Source organism: Heptranchias perlo, chromosome 11 (genome assembly GCF_035084215.1).
Source record: "Heptranchias perlo isolate sHepPer1 chromosome 11, sHepPer1.hap1, whole genome shotgun sequence".
In the NCBI taxonomy this organism is placed as follows: domain Eukaryota; kingdom Metazoa; phylum Chordata; class Chondrichthyes; order Hexanchiformes; family Hexanchidae; genus Heptranchias; species Heptranchias perlo.
In genome coordinates, this window is record NC_090335.1 from 13414027 (window position 1) to 13424256 (window position 10230).

General features: G+C 40.5%; 1 protein-coding gene across 1 annotated transcript in view; it reads right to left on the reverse strand.

Annotated features, from left to right (window-relative positions):
- Positions 1-10230, reverse strand: part of htr2aa (5-hydroxytryptamine (serotonin) receptor 2A, genome duplicate a) — a 114005-nt gene that overhangs the window by 67988 nt on the left and 35787 nt on the right. The window lies entirely within an intron of this gene.

The window sequence follows — 10230 nt, forward strand, 5'->3', positions numbered from 1 at the left end:
CAGATAATGTTTAGTCTCAGGGTTCAGATAAGGTGCAGTCTCTGGATTCAGACAATGTGTATTCTCTGGATTCAGATAATGTGCAGTCTCTGGATTCAGATAATGTGCAGTCTCTGGATTCAGATAATTTGCAGTCTCGGGATTCGGATAATGTGCAGTCACAGGATTCAGATAATGTGTAGTCTTTGGATTCAGATCATGTGCAGTCTCTGGATTCAGATAATGTGCTTTCTCTGGGTTCAGATAATGTGCAGATTCTTGATTCAGATAATGTGCAAGCTCTGGATTCAGATAATGTGCAGATTCTTGGTTCAGATAATGTGCAGTCTCTGGATTCAGATAATGTGCAGATTCTTGATTCAGATAATGTGCAATCTCTGGATTCAGATAATGTGTAGTCTCTGGGTTCGGATGAGGTGCAGTCTCTGGATTCAGATAATGTGAAGTCTCTGGATTCAGATAATGTGAAGTCTCAGTATTCACATAAGGTACAGATTTTTGGTTCAACTAATGTGTACTCTCTGGATTCGAATAATGTGTTGTCACAGGATTCAGAAAATGTGCAGTCTTTGGATTCAGATAATGTGCAGATTCTTGGTTCAGATAATGTGTAGTCTCTGGATTCAGATAATGTTCAAGATCTGGATTCAGATAATGTGCAATCTCTGGATTCAGATAATGTGCAATCTCTGTGTTCATATATTGTGTCGTCTCTGGGTTCAGTTAATGTTTATTCTCAGGGTTCAGGTAATATGCAGTCTCTGGATTCAGATAATGTGCAGTCTCTGGATTCAGATAATGTTTAGTCACTGGATTCAGATAATGTTTAGTCTCTGGATTCAGATAATGTGTAGTGTCTGGGTTCAGATAATGTTTAGTCTCAGGGTTCAGATAAGGTGCAGTCTCTGGATTCAGACAATGTGTATTCTCTGGATTCAGATAATGTGCAGTCTCTGGATTCAGATAATGTTTCTCCTCTGGGTTTAGGTAATGTGCAGTCTCTGGAATCAGATAATGTGCAGTCTCTGGATTCAGATAATGTGCAGTCTCTGGATTCAGATAATGTTTAGTCTCTGGATTCAGATCATGTGAAGTCTTTGGATTCAGATAATGTGCAGATTCTTGGTTCAGATTTTGTGCTGTCTCTGGATTCAAACAATGTGCAGTCTCTGGATTCAGATAATGAGCAGTCTCTGGATTCAGATAATGTGTAGTCTCTGGTTTCAGATAATTGGTAGTCTCTGGATTCAGATAATGTCTCGTCTCTGGATTCGGATAATGTGCGGTCTCTGGATTCAGATAATGTGCAGATTCTTGGTTCAGATTTTGTGCTGTCTCTGGATTCAAAGAATGTGCAGTCTCTGGATTCAGATAATGAGCAGTCTCTGGATTCAGATAATGTGTAGTCTCTGGTTTCAGATAATGGGTAGTATCTGGATTCAGATAATGTGAAGTCTCTGGATTCAGATAATGTGAAGTCTCAGTATTCACATAAGGTACAGATTTTTGGTTCAACTAATGTGTACTCTCTGGATTCAAATAATGTGTTGTCACAGGATTCAGAAAATGTGCAGTCTTTGGATTCAGATAATGTGCAGATTCTTGGTTCAGATAATGTGTAGTCTCTGGATTCAGATAATGTTCAAGATCTGGATTCAGATAATGTGCAATCTCTGGATTCAGATAATGTGCAATCTCTGTGTTCATATATTGTGTCGTCTCTGGGTTCAGTTAATGTTTATTCTCAGGGTTCAGGTAATATGCAGTCTCTGGATTCAGATAATGTGCAGTCTCTGGATTCAGATAATGTTTAGTCACTGGATTCAGATAATGTTTAGTCTCTGGATTCAGATAATGTGTAGTGTCTGGGTTCAGATAATGTTTAGTCTCAGGGTTCAGATAAGGTGCAGTCTCTGGATTCAGACAATGTGTATTCTCTGGATTCAGATAATGTGCAGTCTCTGGATTCAGATAATGTGCAGTCTCTGGATTCAGATAATTTGCAGTCTCGGGATTCGGATAATGTGCAGTCACAGGATTCAGATTTTGTGTAGTTCTTGGATTCAGATAATGTGCAGTCTCTGCATTCAAATAATGTGCAGTCTCTGGATTCAGATAATGTGCTTTCTCTGGATTCAGATAATGTGTGGTCTCTGGGTTCAGATAATGTGCAGATTCTTGATTCAGATAATGTGCAAGCTCTGGATTCAGATAATGTGCAGATTCTTGGTTCAGATAATGTGCAGTCTCTGGATTCAGATAATGTGCAGATTCTTGATTCAGATAATGTGCAATCTCTGGATTCAGATAACGTGTCGTCTCTGGATTCAGATAATGTTTAGTCTCTGGATTCAGATAATGTTTAGTCTCTGGATTCAGATAATGTGTGGTCTCTGGATTCAGATAATGTGTAGTGTCTGGGTTCAGATAATGTTTAGTCTCAGGGTTCAGATAAGGTGCAGTCTCTGGATTCAGATAATGTGTATTCTCTGGATTGAGATAATGTGCAGTCTCTGGATTCGAATAATATGTAGTCACATGATTCAGATAATGTGTAGTTTCTGGATTCAGATAATGTGTAGTCTCAGTATTCACATAAGGTACAGATTTTTGGTTGAGCTAACGTGTGCTCTGTGGATTCGAATAATGATTTGTCACAGGATTCAGAAAATGTGCAGTCTTTGGATTCAGATAATGTGCAGATTCTTGGTTCAGATAATGTGTAGTCTCTGGATTCAGATAATGTGCAATATCCGGATTCAGATAATGTGCAATCTCTGGATTCAGATAATGTTTCACCTCTGGGTTTAGGTAATGTGCAGTCTCTGGATTCAGATAATGTGCAGTCTCTGGATTCAGATAATGTGCAAGATCTGGATTCAGATAATGTGCAAGATCTGGATTCAGATAATGTGCAATCTCTGGATTCAGATAATGTGCAATCTCTGTGTTCAGATATTGTGTCGTCTCTGGGTTCAGTTAATGTTTATTCTCAGGGTTCAGGTAATATGCAGTCTCTGGATTCAGATAATGTGCAGTCTCTGGATTCAGATAATGTTTAGTCTCTGGATTCAGATAATGTTTAGTCTCTGGATTCAGATAATGTGTGGTCTCTGGATTCAGATAATGTGTAGTTTCTGGGTTCAGATAATGTTTAGTCTCAGGGTTCAGATAAGGTGCAGTCTCTGGATTCAGACAATGTGTATTCTCTGGATTCAGATAATGTGCAGTCTCTGGATTCAGATAATGTGCAGTCTCTGGATTCAGATAATTTGCAGTCTCGGGATTCGGATAATGTGCAGTCACAGGATTCAGATAATGTGTAGTCTTTGGATTCAGATCATGTGCAGTCTCTGGATTCAGATAATGTGCTTTCTCTGGGTTCAGATAATGTGCAGATTCTTGATTCAGATAATGTGCAAGCTCTGGATTCAGATAATGTGCAGATTCTTGGTTCAGATAATGTGCAGTCTCTGGATTCAGATAATGTGCAGATTCTTGATTCAGATAATGTGCAATCTCTGGATTCAGATAATGTGTAGTCTCTGGGTTCGGATGAGGTGCAGTCTCTGGATTCAGATAATGTGAAGTCTCTGGATTCAGATAATGTGAAGTCTCAGTATTCACATAAGGTACAGATTTTTGGTTCAACTAATGTGTACTCTCTGGATTCGAATAATGTGTTGTCACAGGATTCAGAAAATGTGCAGTCTTTGGATTCAGATAATGTGCAGATTCTTGGTTCAGATAATGTGTAGTCTCTGGATTCAGATAATGTTCAAGATCTGGATTCAGATAATGTGCAATCTCTGGATTCAGATAATGTGCAATCTCTGTGTTCATATATTGTGTCGTCTCTGGGTTCAGTTAATGTTTATTCTCAGGGTTCAGGTAATATGCAGTCTCTGGATTCAGATAATGTGCAGTCTCTGGATTCAGATAATGTTTAGTCACTGGATTCAGATAATGTTTAGTCTCTGGATTCAGATAATGTGTAGTGTCTGGGTTCAGATAATGTTTAGTCTCAGGGTTCAGATAAGGTGCAGTCTCTGGATTCAGACAATGTGTATTCTCTGGATTCAGATAATGTGCAGTCTCTGGATTCAGATAATGTGCAGTCTCTGGATTCAGATAATTTGCAGTCTCGGGATTCGGATAATGTGCAGTCACAGGATTCAGATTTTGTGTAGTTCTTGGATTCAGATAATGTGCAGTCTCTGCATTCAAATAATGTGCAGTCTCTGGATTCAGATAATGTGCTTTCTCTGGATTCAGATAATGTGTGGTCTCTGGGTTCAGATAATGTGCAGATTCTTGATTCAGATAATGTGCAAGCTCTGGATTCAGATAATGTGCAGATTCTTGGTTCAGATAATGTGCAGTCTCTGGATTCAGATAATGTGCAGATTCTTGATTCAGATAATGTGCAATCTCTGGATTCAGATAACGTGTCGTCTCTGGATTCAGATAATGTTTAGTCTCTGGATTCAGATAATGTTTAGTCTCTGGATTCAGATAATGTGTGGTCTCTGGATTCAGATAATGTGTAGTGTCTGGGTTCAGATAATGTTTAGTCTCAGGGTTCAGATAAGGTGCAGTCTCTGGATTCAGATAATGTGTATTCTCTGGATTGAGATAATGTGCAGTCTCTGGATTCGAATAATATGTAGTCACATGATTCAGATAATGTGTAGTTTCTGGATTCAGATAATGTGTAGTCTCAGTATTCACATAAGGTACAGATTTTTGGTTGAGCTAACGTGTGCTCTGTGGATTCGAATAATGATTTGTCACAGGATTCAGAAAATGTGCAGTCTTTGGATTCAGATAATGTGCAGATTCTTGGTTCAGATAATGTGTAGTCTCTGGATTCAGATAATGTGCAATATCCGGATTCAGATAATGTGCAATCTCTGGATTCAGATAATGTTTCACCTCTGGGTTTAGGTAATGTGCAGTCTCTGGATTCAGATAATGTGCAGTCTCTGGATTCAGATAATGTGCAAGATCTGGATTCAGATAATGTGCAATCTCTGGATTCAGATAATGTGCAATCTCTGTGTTCAGATATTGTGTCGTCTCTGGGTTCAGTTAATGTTTATTCTCAGGGTTCAGGTAATATGCAGTCTCTGGATTCAGATAATGTGCAGTCTCTGGATTCAGATAATGTTTAGTCTCTGGATTCAGATAATGTTTAGTCTCTGGATTCAGATAATGTGTGGTCTCTGGATTCAGATAATGTGTAGTTTCTGGGTTCAGATAATGTTTAGTCTCAGGGTTCAGATAAGGTGCAGTCTCTGGATTCAGACAATGTGTATTCTCTGGATTCAGATAATGTGCAGTCTCTGGATTCAGATAATGTGCAGTCTCTGGATTCAGATAATTTGCAGTCTCGGGATTCGGATAATGTGCAGTCACAGGATTCAGATAATGTGTAGTCTTTGGATTCAGATCATGTGCAGTCTCTGGATTCAGATAATGTGCTTTCTCTGGGTTCAGATAATGTGCAGATTCTTGATTCAGATAATGTGCAAGCTCTGGATTCAGATAATGTGCAGATTCTTGGTTCAGATAATGTGCAGTCTCTGGATTCAGATAATGTGCAGATTCTTGATTCAGATAATGTGCAATCTCTGGATTCAGATAATGTGTAGTCTCTGGGTTCGGATGAGGTGCAGTCTCTGGATTCAGATAATGTGTCGTCTCTGGTTTCAGGTAATGTGCAGTCTCTGGATTCAGATAATGTGTAGTCTCTGGTTTCAGGTAATGTGCAGTCTCTGGATTCAGATAATGTGTAGTCTCTGGTTTCAGATAATGTGTAGTCTCTGGATTCAGATAATTTCTAGTCTCTGGATTCAGATAATGTGCAGTCTCTGGATTCAGATAATGTGCAGTCTCTGGATTCGAATAATATGCAGTCACATGATTCAGATAATGTGTAGTTTCTGGATTCAGATAAAGAGTAGTCTCAGTATTCACATAAGGTACAGATTTTTGGTTCAGCTAACGTGTACTCTCTGGTTTCGAATAATGTGTTGTCACAGGATTCAGAAAATGTGCAGTCTTTGGATTCAGATAATGTGCAGATTCTTGGTTCAGATAATGTGTCGTCTCTGGATTCAGATAATGTGCAATATCTGGATTCAGATAATGTGCAATCTCTGGATTCAGATAATGTGCAATCTCTGTTTTAAGATATTGTGTCATCTCTGAGTTCAGTTAATGTTTATTCTCAGGGTTCAGATAATGTGTAGTCTCTGGATTCAGGTAATGTGCAGTCTCTGGATTCGGATAAAGTGTGGTCTCTGGATTCAGATAATGTGTAGTCTCCGAATTCAGATAATGTTTCACCTCTGGGTTTAGGTAATGTGCAGTCTCTGGAATCAGATAATGTGCAGTCTCTGGATTCAGATAATGTTTAGTCTCTGGATTCAGATCATGTGAAGTCTTTGGATTCAGATAATGTGCAGATTCTTGGTTCAGATTTTGTGCTGTCTCTGGATTCAAAGAATGTGCAGTCTCTGGATTCAGATAATGAGCAGTCTCTGGATTCAGATGATGTGTAGTCTCTGGTTTCAGATAATGGATAGTCTCTGGATTCAGATAATGTATAGTCTCTGGATTCGGATAATGTGCGGTCTCTTGATTCAGATAATGTGCAGTCTCTGGATTCAGATAATGTGTAGTCTCTGGATTCAGATAATGTGTAGTCTCAGTATTCACATAAGGTACAGATTTTTGGTTCAGCTAACGTGTACTCTCTGGATTCGAATAATGTGTTGTCACAGGATTCAGAAAATGTGCAGTCTTTGGATTCAGATAATGTGCAGATTCTTGGTTCAGATAATGTGTCGTCTCTGGATTCAGATAATGTGCAATATCCGGATTCAGATAATGTGCAATCTCTGGATTCAGATAATGTGCAATCTCTGTGTTCAGATATTGTGTCGTCTCTGGGTTCAGTTAATGTTTATTCTCAGGGTTCAGGTAATATGCAGTCTCTGGATTCAGATAATGTGCAGTGTCTGGATTCAGATAATGTTTAGTCTCTGGATTCAGATAATGTTTAGTCTCTGGATTCAGATAATGTGTGGTCTCTGGATTCAGATAATGTGTAGTGTCTGGGTTCAGATAATGTTTAGTCTCAGGGTTCAGATAAGGTGCAGTCTCTGGATTCAGACAATGTGTATTCTCTGGATTCAGATAATGTTTAGTCTCTGGATTCAGATAATGTGCAGTCTCTGGATTCAGATAATTTGCAGTCTCTGGATTAGGATAATGTGTAGTCTCTGGATTCAGATAATGTGCAGTCTCTGGATTCAGATAATGTGTTTTCTCTGGATTCAGATAACGTGTGGTCTCTGGATTCAGATAATGTTCAGATTCTTGATTCAGATAATGTGCAAGCTCTGGATTCAGAAAATGTGCAGAATCTTGGTTCATATAATGTGCAGTCTCTGGATTCAGATAATGTGTAGTATCAGTATTCACATAAGGTACAGATTTTTGGTTCAACTAATGTGTACTCTCTGGATTCGAATAATGTGTTGTGCCAGGATTCAGAAAATATGCAGTCTTTGGATTCAGATAATGTGCAGATTCTTGGTTCAGATAATGTGTAGTCTCTGGATTCAGATAATGTGCAAGATCTGGATTCAGATAATGTGCAATGTCTGGATTCAGATAATGTGCAATCTCTGTGTTCAGATATTGTGTCGTCTCTGGGTTCAGTTAATATTTATTCTCAGGGTTCAGATAATGTGCAGTCTCTGAATTCAGATAATGTGTTGTCTCAGGATTCAGATAGTGTGCAGTCTCTGGATTCAGATAATGTGCCGTCTCAGGATTCAGATAATGTGCCGTCTCAGGATTCAGATAATGTGTCGTCTCTGGATTCAGATAATGTGCAGTCTCTGGATTCAGATAATGTGTGGTCTCTGGATTCAGATAATGTGTCGTCTCTGGATTCAGATAATGTGGCGTCTCAGGATTCAGATAATGTGTCGTCTCAGGATTCAGATAGTGTGCAGTCTCTGGATTCAGATAATGTGCCGTCTCAGGATTCAGATAGTGTGCAGTCTCTGAATTCAGATAATGTGTTGTCTCAGGATTCAGATAGTGTGCAGTCTCTGGATTCAGATAATGTGCCGTCTCAGGATTCAGATAATGTGTAGTCTCTGGATTCAGATAATGTGCAGTCTCTGGATTCAGATAATGTGCCGTCTCAGGATTCAGATAATGTTTAGTCTCTGGATTCAGATAATGTGCAGTCTCTGGATTCAGATAATGTGTTGTCTCAGGATTCAGATAGTGTGCAGTCTCTGGATTCAGATAATGTGCAGTCTCTGGATTCAGATAATGTGTCGTCTCTGGATTCAGATAATGTGTCGTCTCTGGATTCAGATAATGTGCCGTCTCAGGATTCAGATAATGTTTAGTCTCTGGATTCAGATAATGTGCAGTCTCTGGATTCAGATAATGTGTTGTCTCAGGATTCAGATAGTGTGCAGTCTCTGGATTCAGATAATGTGCAGTCTCTGGATTCAGATAATGTGTCGTCTCTGGATTCAGATAATGTGCCGTCTCAGGATTCAGAAGATGTGCATAAACTGCTTGTAGCTTTGTTTGACTGCCGATGGTCTAAGTTACAAATTCGTGCTACTGCGGTGGGGGGGGAGCTGTGGGGGGGTGGCGGTGGTGGGAACTGATGTCCACCCATAGTGGGTAATCATGGGCAGTGCCCCTATGATTTCTCCCTAAATGGAACCGATGGGCGAGGCTCTCCACTGATAGCACAGCTTCCAGTGTGTTTGCATTGTGACATGCTCAGTATTGTCTGTATCCCTATCTACCATAGCTGCTTACCAAATTGCAAACTCATCACCTTTTCTGTTCATAGCATCATCTGTTTAATATCAAACCTCCTTCCAGCATTACCCACTTCTCATCATGTGGGCATTGCAGACTAACTCAATTAGTATTATACATATTTATACAGCACCGTCCAACTATCATCAATTACCAATTTATAGAAAGACTATTTTAAACACTACTTCATTTCCTGCTTATCACTATATAATACACCCCAGTTCACGTACATGTTGCCATGTTCAAACGTTTCTGTGTCTGGCTCGTCTCATTCTCAGATTGCCTGATTAGTTTTGTTCCTTCCTTTCTCCTAGTTTTGTACACTGTTCTAATACCGTAATGTATCTCGTGAACGGAGCTTAGCAGTGGCGGCTGGTTGCCTTTTTGACAGGTGAAGCACAGCTATAAATGCCTAACCAAGCCAGTGTGTTACCATGGCAATGGGCTCTTTGTCCATGCACAATGTGTTTTACTTTCTTGTCCGTAGCTATCTTTCATTATAAGATAAAAGCTAAAGTGAAAGAAAATAGTGAGAGGGGAGCCAATGAACAGATGGGAGGAGAGGAAGCTGATCATCACTTTGGTAAATCCAGCTCCTTTTCTTCAACTCATTTTTCCTGATATGCCCACCGTAAACCTCCATCCCTCCCTCTAATCTCATGGCCCGGGCCCCTCTCTCCTTCTCCCAAAACTCCCAGCTCTGAACAGGCCTCCCCGTTTACCTAGTGGGTTCATGTGGAATTCCACCATCGCGATGTGGAGCAGGGCCCCACCGTTGGGCTCCATCCTGCTCACAGGCGATCGAGCTCCAGCCGACAGCGGCATCAACTCCCCGGGCACGTGCGCTCACACACAAGAATTTCTAGACGAGGCAAGACCTCACCTGATGAGCTGCCTCTGGTGCTTTCCTTATCATAAAGCTTCTTCCCATTCACTCACATCTGTGTTTCAGGTTCCACATGTACACTGACGACACCCAGCTCTACCTCACCACCACCACTCTCGACCCCTCCACTGCCCCCATGTTACTAGACTGCTTCTGCAACATCCAGTCCTGGATGAGCCAAAATTTCCTCCAATCAAACATTGGGAAGACCAAAGCCATTGTCTTTGGCCCTGTCATAAACTCCATACCCTAGCCACCAATTCCATCCCCCTACCTGGCCACTGTCTGAAGATGAACTAGACTAGGGCACAACCTCGACGTCCTTCCAACCCCATATCCTCTCCATCACAAAGATCGCCTATTTCCATGTCCGTAACATCGCCCGTCACTGTCCCTGCCTCAGCCCACCTGCCGCTGAAACTCTCATCCATGCCTTTGTTACCACCAGACTCAACTATTCCAATGCTCTCCTAGCT